Genomic DNA, 14509 nt, shown 5'->3' on the forward strand with positions numbered 1-14509 from the left:
ATCCGACCGAGCTGAATGTTTTTGCATAGGAGCTGTTTGAGTCGATAGAGAAATTTAGGTTTTTCTGGGGAAAGTAACCATCTGGATTACTTTGCATCTACTGCAAGAAGTGATACGGTGGTGTTTGAGTTCTTCGGAGAAAGATCTCATTTGCTTCTTCGATCTGTCGTTAGAAGATGGAATGAGAAGTAATATTTATGATGGAGCGAGAGATTCCAACCCTTCCATCTTCTGTCCTATGATTTCACCAACCATACAATACATTCTGTTGCGATCCGCTGCTCGTATCTACACATATTAGTGATTCCTAGAGCTCAAAAAAAGTCTGCGGGCTATAGAGCGTTTTCCGTTCGGGCTCCAGTACTCTGGAATGCCCTCCCGGTAACAGTTCGAGATGCTACCTCAGTAGAAGCATTTAAGTCTCACCTTAAAACTCATCTGTATACTCTAGCCTTTAAATAGACCTCCTTTTTAGACCAGTTGATCTGCCGCTTCTTTTCTTTCTCCTATGTCCCCCCCTCCCTTGTGGAGGGGGTCCGGTCCGATGACCATGGATGAAGTACTGACTGTCCAGAGTCGAGACCCAGGATGGACCGCTCGTCGGGACCCAGGATGGACCGCTCGCCTGTATCGGTTGGGGACATCTCTACGCTGCTGATCCGCTTGAGATGGTTTCCTGTGGACGGGACTCTCACTGCTGTCTTGGAGCCACTATGGATTGAACTTTCACAGTATCATGTTAGACCCGCTCGACATCCATTGCTTTCGGTCCCCTAGAGGGGGGGGGTTGCCCACATCTGAGGTCCTCTCCAAGGTTTCTCATAGTCAGCATTGTCGCTGGCGTCCCACTGAATGTGAATTCTCCCTGCCCACTGGGTGTGAGTTTTCCTTGCCCTTTTGTGGGTTCTTCCGAGGATGTTGTAGTCGTAATGATTTGTGCAGTCCTTTGAGACATTTGTGATTTGGGGCTATATAAATAAACATTGATTGATTGATTGATTGATTTTTCCTTTCTGGTATCACTCTCCGTCAAGTGACTGTTTATTTCCTGTTTAGCCTGTCACCATGGTAACTCATCAGTCCACCTGCCAATCCCGGTCCACACACACCTGTTTTGTCTAATCACCCTCCTATTTAAGACAGCCTCTTTGTTCATTTCTTCCTGGGTTCATAAATTGCTCTCATGCAACAAGTGACGACTGCTACTTTTTCTACTTTTATTCTCGCTAGCTCTCATGCTATGCCACTTGATTATTTCAGTTTTCATACTGATGATTTGTTTTCTCGTTTGTGCTTTCATGCCAAGTTTAGTTTTCTGTTTGTATTTCCTTGTTTTCAAACTAGCGTTTTTGGTTTGCCTTTTTATTAGCTCCAGCATTTCTGTTCAGAGCTCTCTTTTTGTTAAATAAATATTTTAAGATCCTACCTTTTGTTGTGTTCACGTCATCACATCCACGGAGGGACAAACCTGGCATTACCATGCCCACCAGTCCTCACACATTCTGCTTCACTTTTCCCGCATTTTGTTATGCCACAGCCTTATTCCAAAATTTAAAAAATTCATTTTTGTACTTAAAAATCTACACACCATACCCTGTATGTGACAATGTGAACCATATATTTAGAATATTTTTTTTGCAGATTTATTAAATATGAAAAAAAAAAAAAAATCACATGTAAATACAGTGGGGCGAAAAAGTATTTAGTCAGCCACCTATTGGGCAAGTTCTCCCACTTAAAATGATGACAGAAGTCTGTAATTTTCATCTTAGGTACACTTCAACTGTGAGAGATGGAATGTGGGAATTCACATTGTAGGAATTTTAAAGAATTTATTTGTAAATTATGGTGGAAAATAATTCATTCTTTTTTTAACACGGATCAATGGTCCTGTCCCCTTAGCAGAAAAACACCCCCATGCTTCACAGTAGGTGTGGTGTTCTTGGGATGCAACTCAGTATTTTTCTTCCTCCAAACACGACGAGTTGAGTTTATACCAAAAAGTTATATTTTGGTTTCATCTGACCACATGACATTCTCCCAATCCTCTGCTGTATCATCCATGTATCCATTCTGGTATAAACTCAACTCGTCATGTTTGAAGGAAGAAGAATACTGATTTGCATCCCAAGAACACCACACCTACTGTGAGGCATGGGGGTGGAAACATCATGCTTTGGGGCTGTTTTTCTGCTAAAGGAGACAGGACCATTGATCCGTGTTAAGGAAGGAATGAATGGGGCCATGTATCGTGAGATTTTGAGCCAAAACCTCCTTCCATCAGTGAGAGCTTTGAATGGTTGATCAAATACTTATTTTCCACCATAATTTACAAATAAATTATTTAAAATTCCTACAATTTGAATTGCTGGATTTTTTTTTCACATTCTGTCTCTCACAGTTGAAGTGTACCTATGATGAAAATTACAGACCTCTGTCATCATTTTAAGTGGGAGAACTTGCACAATCAGTGGCTGACTAAATACTTTTTTGCCCCACTGTAAGTGTTCACAGCCTTTGCCATGAAGGTCAAAAGTGAGTTTAGGGGCATTCTGTTTCAACAGATCATATTAATCGGAGTCCACTTGAGGTAAATTCAGTTGGTTTGACGTTATTTGGAAAGAGACACACCTGTGTATGTATTAGGGTTCACACTTGATAGTGCATGGCAGGGCACATCCAAAAAATAAAGTCAACGGAATTGTCTCTAGACTTCCGAGACAGTATTGTCTCGAAGCACGGATCTAGGGAAGGGTACGGATTTAAAAAAATCTGCTGTCTTGAAGGTCGTAACGAACAGAGTGACCTCTATCATCTGTACATGGAAGAAGTTTGTAACCACTAGGACTTTTCCTTGATCGGAGGAACAGGGCCCTAGTCAGGTAGGTGACCAAGAACTCGATGGTCACTCCTGGATGAAAGAACGCTCTTGAACTCAGACTGGGGCAATGGTTCATCTCTCAGCAAGACAACGACCCTAAGCACACAGCCAAGATATCAAAGGAATGACTTCAGGACAACTCTGTAAATGTCCTTGAGTGGGCCAGCCAGAGTACAGACTTGACTCCGATCTAGAGAGATCTGAAAATGGCGGTGAACGCCGCTTGAGAGGTAATACAAATAGGTGAAGATAGGTGTGCCAAGCTTGTGGCATCATTTCAAAGACTTGAGGCTGTAATTGCGACCATAAGTGCCTCAAGAAAGTATTTAGCAAAGACTGTGAATACTGTTCATGGGACTTCTTAATTTTTTGTTCTATTTGTTTGCAAAACATTTCTTAAAAAAAACAAAAAACGGTTACTTTGTCATTATGGGTATTGTGTGAAGAAACTGAGCGTATTTGGAGTAGAAAAGAATAGAATAGAAAGGACTTTATCGTCATTATATTTGCATATAACGAGAATAAAGACTCCAACTTAAGGTGCGGAACAAATATGGGTTAAAATGAATAACACACGAGTAATAAAGCAAAAAACTAACAAATGAAATAAACAGACTGCTATCCAATAAAAATAATAAGCAATCCTGTACAATATACAAAACACTATAGAAATACAAAATACTGTACAATATACAGAACAAGACAAGAGTACCGAAGTAATAAATAACAATCAGTTTCGGACATATTGCACTCAAAGGGTAGTATTGCAAAGTAGGGTATTAGGGTAGGATATTATATAGGGGTGAATTATTATTATTATCAGTTAGAGTTCAACATGGTGACAGCTCTGGGAAAGAAGCCGTCTCTGAGCCTGTTTGTTCTGGCTCTGATGCACCTGTAGCGCCTGCCCGATGGTAGCAGGTCGAACAGGTGGAAGCCAGGGTGTGTGCTGTCTTTGGTAATGTTTTCTGCTTTCTTGAGGCAACAGGAGTTGGGTAAATCTTCAGGGAGGGCAGGCGACAGCCGATGATTTTTTGTGCAGACTTTATGACCCTCAGAATCGCCTGTTCGTCTGCTCCAGTGCAGCTGGCGTACCACACTGTTATGCAGTAAGTCAGTCACAATCAGATGTCTCTCCAGTCTGTTCTTCCTCAGCACCCTCAGGAAGTGGAGTCTCCACTGGGCCTTCCGGATGACCACAGTTGTATTTTGGGTCCAGGACAGGTCAGCAGATATGAGGGTGCCGAGGAACTTTAAGGAGTTGACTCTCTTCACCTTGTTGATGTGGACGGGGGCAGGGTCTGCAGTGTTTTTCCTGAAGTCAAAGATGAGTTCCTTGGTTTTTGTGGTGTTCAGTGCCAGATTATTCACTGAACACCATGCTGAAAGTTGACATGACAAGTTGAATATGTGGAAAATGTGAATATTTCCGGGATGCACTTTAATGCTGCTAGCTTCCTAGTTCTGATTCTGCCATCCTAGCACTTGAGATCTGAGTCTTCTTAGAAGAAACAATCTCTTCAACAATTTCCTGCACAGCGTCCATTTTTGTACTACAGTCCAGTCCTTTCTTCAAGTCAACTACCAAGTACTGCTCCTCTACGTCCTCCCCAAGGTTGGCTTAGTGGTGATCCTGGGCCTCCAAAAGTCCACCACAAGCTAATGGTTACACAACTGTTTAGGGATTGTATCATCTCTGCTGCACCCGTCCACAATATTATCCTCCAGAGCTTTAAACTTGTTCTCCTGTCAATCATTAAGATGTCTTACTTGCAGAGCCTCGAAATGTTGTAGGGTGAACAATCCAGAGTCGCACTGGAAGTTTGAGGTGTAGAAGACAGTTCCCTGTGGTGCTCCGACGACACCAAATTGGGCCTGTCTGTGAGCCCGAAGACAGAGTCGATGCTGTCACTCCCACCTGAAACATCTTCTTACTCAACACAAAAGATTGGATGGTAATGGAAACACTGGAGAAGTCAAGAACAGGACTCTCACCTTACCTCTACTACCATCCAGGTGTGAGAGAGCATGATGCAGCAGATACTGTATGTCATTGATGTTGAAATAAGGCCAGTTCAGTATTTACATTCTGAAAACGCCAGTGGTAACTCTATAGCCACACCGCCATTGTTGCCTCATATTCATTTGTGTAGTAGAGCGATGTGAGGTTCACAAAAATACAACTTTTTTAAAGGCTCTAAGTCAGGGGTCACCAACGCGGTGCCCGCGGGCAGCAGGTAGCCCGTAAGGACCAGATGAGTCGCCCGCTGGCCTGTTCTAAAAATAGCTCAAATAGCAACACTTACCAGTGAGCTGCCTCTATTTTTTACATTTTATTTATTTACTAGCAAGCTGGTCTCGCTTTGCTTGACATTTTTAATTCTAAGAGAGACAAAACTCAAATAGAATTTGAAAATCCAAGAAAATATTTTAAAGACTTGGTCTTCACTTGTTTAAATACATTCATTTTTTTTTTAACTTTGCTTCTTATGACTTTCAGAAAGACAATTTTAGAGAAAAAATACAACCTTAAAAATGATTATAGGATTTTTAAACACATATACCTTTTTACCTTTTAAATTCCTTCCACTTCTTTCCTGACTATTTAAATCAATGTTCAAGATTTTTTTTTTTTTTCTATATTGTAAAGAACAATAAATACATTTTGATTTAATTCTTCATTTTAGCTTCTGTTTTTTCGACAAAGAATATTTGTGACATATTTCTTCAAATTTATTATGATTAAAATTCAAAAAAATTATTCTGGCGAATCTAGAAAATCTGTCGAATCAAATTTAAATCTTATTTCAAAGTCTTTAGAATTTATTTTAAAATATTTGTTCAGGAAAATCTAGAAGAAATAATGATTTGTCTTTGTTGGAAATATAGTTTGGTACAATTTGTTATATATTCTAACAAAGTGCAGATTGGATTTTAACCTGTTTAAAACATGCCATCAAAATTTGAAAATGTATCTTAATCAGGAAAAATTACCAAAGATGTTCCATAATTTTGTTTTAATTTTTTTCCAAAAGATTCGAATTAGCTAGATTTTCTCTTCTTTTTTTTTGGCTGAATTTTAAATTTTAGAGAGTCGAAATTGAAGATAAACTATGTTTCAAAATTCAATTTTATTTTTTTTCCTTTTTTCTCCTCTTTTAAACCATTGAATTAAGTGTTTTTTTCATCATTTATTCTCTACAAAAAAAAATTCCGTGAAAGGAAAAAAAAAATGTATGACGGAATGACAGACAGAAATACCCATTTTTTATATATATATATATAGAATTATTTATTAAAGGTAAATTGAGCAAATTGGCTATTTCTGGCAATTTATTTAAGTGTGTATCAAACTGGTAGCCCTTCGCATTAATCAGTACCCAAAAAGTAGCTCTTGATTTCAAAAAGGTTGGTGACCCCTGCTCTAAATTAACCTTGAGAACCATCTGAAAATCTGCAGTTGTTAAAAATATCTCCAAAAGACTTTCCAAACTTGTCCAAACCTACAATTCACTTTTTTTTAGATCTTCACTGAGACTCAAGGACGATGTAATTGTTATTATTCTTTGATCAATCATTCATACATCTATCTTCTTCTGCTTATCCGGAGCTGGGTCGCGGGGGCAGAAGCCTAAGCAGAGAAGCCCAGACTTCTTTCTCCTCGGCTATTTTGTCAAGCTCCTCCCGGGGGATCCTAAACCGTTCTCAGGCCAGATAGGTCTTCCAAGTGGTCTTCTACCGGCCGGACGTGCCCTGAATACTTCCCGAGGGAGGCATCCGGGGGACATCCTCACCAGATATCTGAGCTACTTCATCTGGCTCCTCTCGATGTGGAGGAGTAATGACTTTACTCTAAGCTCCTGTGAATGACAGAGCTTCTAACCCTATCTGTAAGGGAGAGAAAGACCGGCCTGCCTACCGAGAAAACTTTGTTTCGGCCAGTGATTGTAAAATCATAACCTTTTCACGGTCAGATACATTTTTCAACTGCTGTCAATGACAATCACTAAATGAAACGGTAATAACAATTAGATCCTTGGAAAGCACCAAACCATTAGTTTGATTTTGAGTCATTTTGAGTCTCCAAATAGTCCAAGATTTCTGGAAGTTTAAAAATAGGATTGAAAATCCTGTTACTGCACAACAACTTCAGTGTTAAAGGAGTTTTATCATTGAGAAAAGTTAGATTTGCCCATGCCTGTTATACAAACAATATTGCTGTAATTAGAAGATTCATGGGAATGTATGTTTGTTTTGTTTTTTTAGCCTGTATATTGATCATTTTGACCCTGTGTGGCCTAGAGAAAATCCAAAACATTCCAAATTAATGGACCCAATTATTTCTTTTCTTTTTTTCGATAATCAACAGATACAGTAAAACACTGAAAGCACAAAATTAATTTGACATTAATGCCTTGAAAAAACTACTGTATGTACATGTCACAGGTTTATTATGCTGTACATGCGATTGTCACCAACAAAAATATTAATTGCACTAACATTTATTAAAAATATATTAGATTTAAATTAATTAATTATTTTTCCATTCTGTTGAATTTATGTATTTGTTTACCCATCGATTATATATTTGTATATTCTAATCATATTTTAATTATTAAGTATTATTTGTTTCCATATTTTTTCTTCTTTTGTCATATTTTTCCACTTCATCTATCCATTTTTGCTACTCCTTTTTCTGGCATATTTATTAAGTCTGTTGGAAATAAACAGGGCAATGATCATTACCCTGCGATGAGGTGGCGACTTGTACAGGGTGTACCCTGCCCTCCGCCCGATTGTAGCTGAGATAGGCTCCAGCGCCCACCGCGACCCCAAAAGGGAATAAGCGGTAGAAAATGGATGGATGGATGGTATTGTAATCGATTTTTTACTATTAAGTATCATTTGTTTCCATATTTTTTCTTCTTTTGTCATTTTTTTCCACTTCATCTATCCATTTTTGCTACTCCTTTTCTAACATATTTATTAAGTATGTTGGAAATAAACAGTTCAATAATCATTACCCTGCGATGAGGTAGCGACTTGTCCAGGGTGTACGCTGCCTTCCGCCCGATTGTAGCTGAGATAGGCGCCAGCGCCCACCGCGACCCCAAAAGGGAATAAGCGGTAGAAAATGGATGAATGGATGGTATTGTAAACGATTTTTTATTATTAGGTATTATTTGTTTCCATATTTTTTCTTCTTTCGTCATTTTTTTCCACTTCATCTATCCATTTTTGCTACTCATTTTCTGGCATATTTATTAAGTATGTTGGAAATAAACAGTTAAATGATCATTACCCTGGCAACTTGTCCAGGGTGTACGCTGCCTTCCGCCCGATTGTAGCTGAGATAGGCACCAGCGCCCCCCGCGACCCCAAAGGGAATAAGCGGTAGGAAATGGATGGATGGATGGATGGATGATCATTACCAATATGTTCAAAAATCATGTGTGTTTCACTAAAATGTATGGTTGTTGTTGTTTTTTTCCAATAGACTAATAACTAATATGTTTTAGTAATTGTGCAATGTGTATCAAAAGTGGCTGACATCAATAAATAAAGGAAATCGAGAGAGTAAAATATAAATATTTCTCTCTGGGTCAGTCAAGAAAAGAGGCGTTTACATTTTTTATCATTTCCCCTTTGGCCACAGGACCTTGGAAGGCAGACTGGCGTTTTCTTAAAACTCTTTCGACAGCAGCTTTAAGGCGATTAATTGTTGATTGAACTCAAAACATTCAGACTCAGGCCCAAATACAGTATACACTATTTTAGAGACAGCATGTGAATTTTTTTTTTTTTTCATCTTGTTTTCCTTTCACATAGCACAGGATACTTCTAAATGGAAACAGCTTTAGCCACTAAAGATTTGACTGAATTGTATTTAATACAATAATTGTTGCAATATATAATTTACAGTATAAATTATCATTATTCGGATAAATCAGGCATGTACTGTTAGGACTGTGACTTGGATTTGTTTTGCTTCTTTGATGCAGAGGGAATTTGGGACGAGCCAGGCGTGAATTCAGGTACATATTTAAATGTATTTATATACTATATAAAAAAAAGCAAACAAAGGAAGTACGAATACTGGACTACAAAATACAAACACGAAACAAAAACACTTGCTCGATGGCATGAATAATGAACTATAAACAAAACTAGCACAATGGCTTAAATAACAAAAACTTACTTGACGTGGACAAAAACAAATAGCATGGCATGGAGGTAAGAGCAACATGTAGCAAGCAGTAGAGCATAAGCAGCAAGTAGAATCCAAAGTTCCCAGGCCGAGGAACAGAAAAAAAGGACTTAAATAGTGGCTATGGTGATGAGAAACAGGTGTGGGGCTGAGGGCAGGGGCGTGACTTGGAGAACAGGTGGAAACTAATGCGTAACTATGGAAACCAAAATAAAGCCAGGAAGTGCAAAACGGGAAACAAGAGTCCAAAAAACAAAACATAACATGATCAAACATAAAACGGATTTACAGGCATGACATGTACAGTGTGCTCAAAATACAATTACAGAAAAATTAAAATAGGAGCAAATGAACAAATGAGTGATGTAACTAAAAAATGTTGAAATAGTAATGCTGATTACTTAAAGCTGGCATGCAAGCTGTTTATTCATTAACATATGTATGACTTCTAAACTATTTTAAAAGAGATTGTTCTACATTTTTTCATATTTACCCATAAACTAACAATCATACTGCATAGTATCTTATTTAGAAACACATCCAGCTATTTGCAAGACATTTTAAACACATTACCTGTGCGACTAAGCTATGTTTCAACTACTGAACAGATCATTGTCACTGTTACTGACCAACATCATCCTTTATTCACATTTATCAGTCCAGATGGGTCCATAACGTACCAATGATTGTCACACACACACTAGGTTTGGCGAAATTTGTCCTCTGCATTTGACCCATGCCCTTATTCACTCCCTGGGAGGTGAGGGGAGCAGTGGGCAGCAGCGATGCCACGCCCCGGGAATCATTTGTGGTGATTTAAACCCCAATTCCAACCCTTGATGCTGAGTGCCAAGCAGGGAGGTAATGGGTCCCGTTTTTATAGTCTTTGGTATGACTCGGCCAGGGTTTGAACTCCCAAACTACCGATCTTAGGGCGGACACTCTAACCCAGTGGTTCTTAAAGGCCTACTGAAATCCACTACTACCGACTACGCAGTCTGATAGTTTATATATCAATGATGAAATATTAACATTGCAACACATGCCAATACGGCCTTTTTAGTTTACAAAATTGCAATTTCAAATTTCCCGCAAAGTGCTGACGTGTACGTGTGACGTCACGGACTATTAGGAAATATTAGCGCTGCGCACACACACAGCTAAAAGTCGTCTGCTTTAACGGCATAATTACACAGTATTTTGGACATCTGTGTTGCTGAATCTTTTGCAATTTGTTCAATTAATAATGAAAAAGTCAAAGTAGAAAGATGGAGTTGGGAATCTTTAGCCTTTAGCCACACAAACACACGGTGATTCATTGTTTAAAATTCCCAGAGGTGAAGCTTTACTATGGATCAGAGCGGTCAAGCCAACATGGATCCCGACCAAATGTCAACCAGTAGTTTTCGGTGAGAAAATTGTGGTAAAAAGTCGCCATTTACCGGAGATCAGCTGAGCTTGTGTAGTCCGTACAGCTGCCCTCGACTTCCATCAGACACTGGCCTCAAGACACCCTTGGATACACCCTTCCGACTATCAGGTACTATTAAACTCGCTAAAACACTAGCAACACAATAGAAAGATAAGGGATTTCCCAGAATTATCCTAGTAAATGTGTTTTGTTTTTTAACATGTTTTTTTTTTTTTTTCTAATTTCGTCGCTATCAATATCCTCAAACACGAATATTTCATCCTCGCTCAAATCAATGGGGAAATTGTTGTTTTCTTGGTATGAATAGCTCTTTTTGTTGGAGGCTCCCATTAAAATCAATGTGAATATGTGAGGAGCCCCCAGACTTGCGACGTCATCGTCTGCTACTTCCAGTAAAGGCGAGGCTTTTCTCTTAGCACCGAAAGTTGCAAACTTTATTGTGGATGTTCTCTACCAAATCCTTTCAGCAAAAATATGGTAATATCGCGAAATGATCAAGTAAGACACATAGAATGGACCTGCTATCCCCGTTTAAATAAGAAAGTCTCATTTCAGTAGGCCTTTAACCTTGTTGGAGGTACCGAACCCCACCAGTTTCATACACACATTCACCGAACCCTTCTTTAGTGAAAAATTATATGTTGTTTTTTTTTCAAATTCAAGACAAAGTTATATGTTGTTTTTTTTACTGGTGCACAAAATGAACTAAGCATGAACATCACCTTGTTCAAAGAACAAAACAAACAAAGTGCATGAACTCACAACAAATTACACACCTGCAAATCAGATGGAAAATTATGGGGAACATTGTTCGGGGGCATTTATAATACACCAATAGGGAGACATTTTTATTTACACGATGAGTCGGGTGTGTCTTGACCTCCGCTGCAGAGGCTCGGCCGAACCCCTGAGGGTTCGATCGAACCCAGGTTAAGAACCACTAGGCCACTATAGAAGTAAGACATGCATTAAAACTTTTTAAAAAAGCCAAGTATAGGAAATATTTTGGAGTGGTTATGATGGGACAGTCATGTGACTATCCATCCATCCATCCATTTTCTACCGCTTATTCCCTTTGGGGTCGTGGGGGGCGCTGGTGCCTATCTCAGCTACAATCGGGCGGAAGGCGTCGTACACCCTGGACAAGTCGCCACCTCATCGCAGGGCCAACACAGATAGACAGACAACATTCACACTCACTTTCACACACTAGGGCCAATTTAGTGTTGCCAATCAACCTATCCCCAGGTGCATGTCTTTGGAAGTGGGAGGAAGCCGGAGTACCCGGAGGGAACCCACGCATTCACGGGGAGAACATGCAAACTCCACACAGAAAGGTCCCGAGCCCGGGATTGAACCCTGACCACTCAGGACCTTCGTATTGTGAGGCAGACGCACTTACCCCTCTTCCACCGTGAAGCCCAGTCATGTGACTAATCCAGGACATTGCTTTCCCAAAATGGCAGTGGTATGTGAGCTAACTCATTTCCAAAAGCAGTATATTTTTTTTACCGTCAAAGTTCATTTTAAAACCATTTAACAATTTCAACTTCAATAGGGTGTCAAATATCACATTGAAACGGTTCTACACTGAATTCATAGTAAAGAGTCTTAGAAAATGTGGCTAAATGCGAATAAATGCTAAAATAATTCTAATAATTGAATATATGGTATTCTATGTGTTTGATGTTTGCGGTATCAAGTTCATTTAGACTGCGACGAGGTGGCGACTTGTCCCGGGTCTACACCGCCTTCCGCCCGATTGTACAGTAGCTGAGATAGGCGCTAGCGCCCCCTGCCACCCCAAAAGGGAGTAAGCGGTAGGAAATGGATGGATGGATGGAAGTTGATTTAGAATAGAATAGAATAGAATAAAATAGAATAGAATAGAATAGAAAGTACTTTATTGATCCCTGGGGGAAATTCAGCACCACAGTTGGCTCACAATAAACAATAATAATAATATATAATATACAACATATATATATATATATATATATATATATACATAATATATGAATGGTATAAATATATTCTACATATATTCTACATTTAAGTGCAGTCAAGGAACATATACATTATACAGTCTGATGGCTGTCGGTATGAAGGACCTCCTGTGTCGTTCCGTGTTGCATTTTTGGAGTCTGAGCCTTCCACTGAACGTGCTCATTTTCTCCGCAAGGTCCGAGTGTATTTGGTGGGAGGTGTTGTCCATAATGGCTAGGAGTTTTGCTTGACTTCACCTCTCTGACACCACCTCCAGAGAGTCCAGCTCCACTCCCACCACGTTACTGGCCTTCTCTACCAACTTGTCCAGTCTGTTTGTGTCCCTCACACTGAGCCCGCTGCCCCAGCAAGCTACGGCGTACAAAAAAGCGCCCGCCACCGACTCGTAAAACATCTTCAACATCTTTGTACAGACGTTGAAAGATCCTAGCCTCTGAGGAAGTAGAGGCGGCTCTGTCCCTTCTTGTAGAGGGCCTCAGCGTGTTTTGAACCATTCAGCTTGTTGTCCATGTGGGGTTGGGGTTGATAATTCCAACATAAGTATGTATAAAATACATTTTAACAAGAAAAAGTATTTTAATCCTAATTGTAGTTAAAGGCCTACTGGAATGAGATTTTCTTATTCAAACGGGGATAGAAGGTCCATTCTATGTGTCATACTTGATCATTTCGCGATATGGCCATATTTTTGCTGAAAGGATTTAGTAGAGGGCTTCACGGTGGCAGAGGGGTTAGTGCGTCTGCCTCCCAATACGAAGGTCCTGCAGTCCTGGGTTCAAATCCAGGCTCGGGATCTTTCTGTGTGGAGTTTGCATGTTCTCCCCGTGAATGCGTGGGTTCCCTCCGGGTACTCCGGCTTCCTCCCACTTCCAAAGACATGCACCTGGGGATAGGTTGATTGGCAACGCTAAATTGGCCCTAGTGTGTGAATGTGAGTGTGAATGCTGTCTGTCTATCTGTGTTGGCCCTGCGATGAGGTGGCGACTTGTCCAGGGTGTACCCCGTCTTCCGCCTGATTGTAGCTGAGATAGGCACCAGCGCCCCCCGCGACCCCAAAAGGGAATAAGCGGTAGAAAATGGATGGATGGATGGATTTAGTAGAGAACATCCATGATAAAGTTCGCAACTTTTGGTGTTAAGAGAAAAGCCCTGCCTCTACCGGAAGTCGCAGACGATGACATCACAAGTGTGGTGGCTCCTCACATATTCACATTGATTTTAATGGGAGCCTCCAACAAAAAGTGCTATTCGGACCGAGAAAACGACAATTTCCCCATTAATTTGAGCGAGGATGAAAGATTCGTGTTTGAGGATATTGATAGCGACGGACTAAGGAAAAAAAAAAGGTGATTGCATTGGGACGGATTCTGATGTTTTCAAACACATTTACTAGGATAATTCTAAGAAATCCCTTATCTTTCTATTGTGTTGCTAGTGTTTTATCAATCAATCAATCAATCAATCAATGTTCATTTAGTGAGTTTAACAGTACCTGATAGTCGGAAGCGTTAGTCCACGCCCGGGTGTTGACACCAATGTCTCAGGGGAGTCGACGGCAGCTATGGACGGCACAAGCTCAGCTTTTCTCCGGTAAGAAGCAACTTTTTAAACACAATTTTCTCACCGAAACCTGCTGGTTGACATTCCGTTTTGATTCATGTTCGCTTGATCCATAGTAAAGTTTCACCTCCGGGAATTTTAAACAAGGAATCACCGTGTGTTTGTGTGGCTGAAGGCTAAAGCTTCCCAAGTCCATCTTTCTACTTTGACTCCTCCAATATTAATTGAACAAATTGCAAAAGATTCAGCAACACAGATCTGCAAAATACTGTGTAATTATGCCGTTAAAGCAGACGACTTTTAGCTGTGTGTGTGCGCAGCGCTCATACTTCCTAAAGACCCGTGACGACTTGCGTACACGTCATCATTACACGACGTTTTCAAGACGAAACTTCCGGGAAATTTAAAATTGCAATTTAGT

General features: G+C 40.0%; 1 protein-coding gene across 1 annotated transcript in view; it reads left to right on the forward strand.

The window, feature by feature from the left end:
- Positions 1 to 14509, forward strand: part of runx1 (RUNX family transcription factor 1) — a 58888-nt gene that overhangs the window by 6509 nt on the left and 37870 nt on the right. The gene's annotated exons all lie outside the window — the stretch shown is intronic.

The sequence above is a fragment of the Nerophis ophidion genome, linkage group LG06 (genome assembly GCF_033978795.1).
Source record: "Nerophis ophidion isolate RoL-2023_Sa linkage group LG06, RoL_Noph_v1.0, whole genome shotgun sequence".
In the NCBI taxonomy this organism is placed as follows: domain Eukaryota; kingdom Metazoa; phylum Chordata; class Actinopteri; order Syngnathiformes; family Syngnathidae; genus Nerophis; species Nerophis ophidion.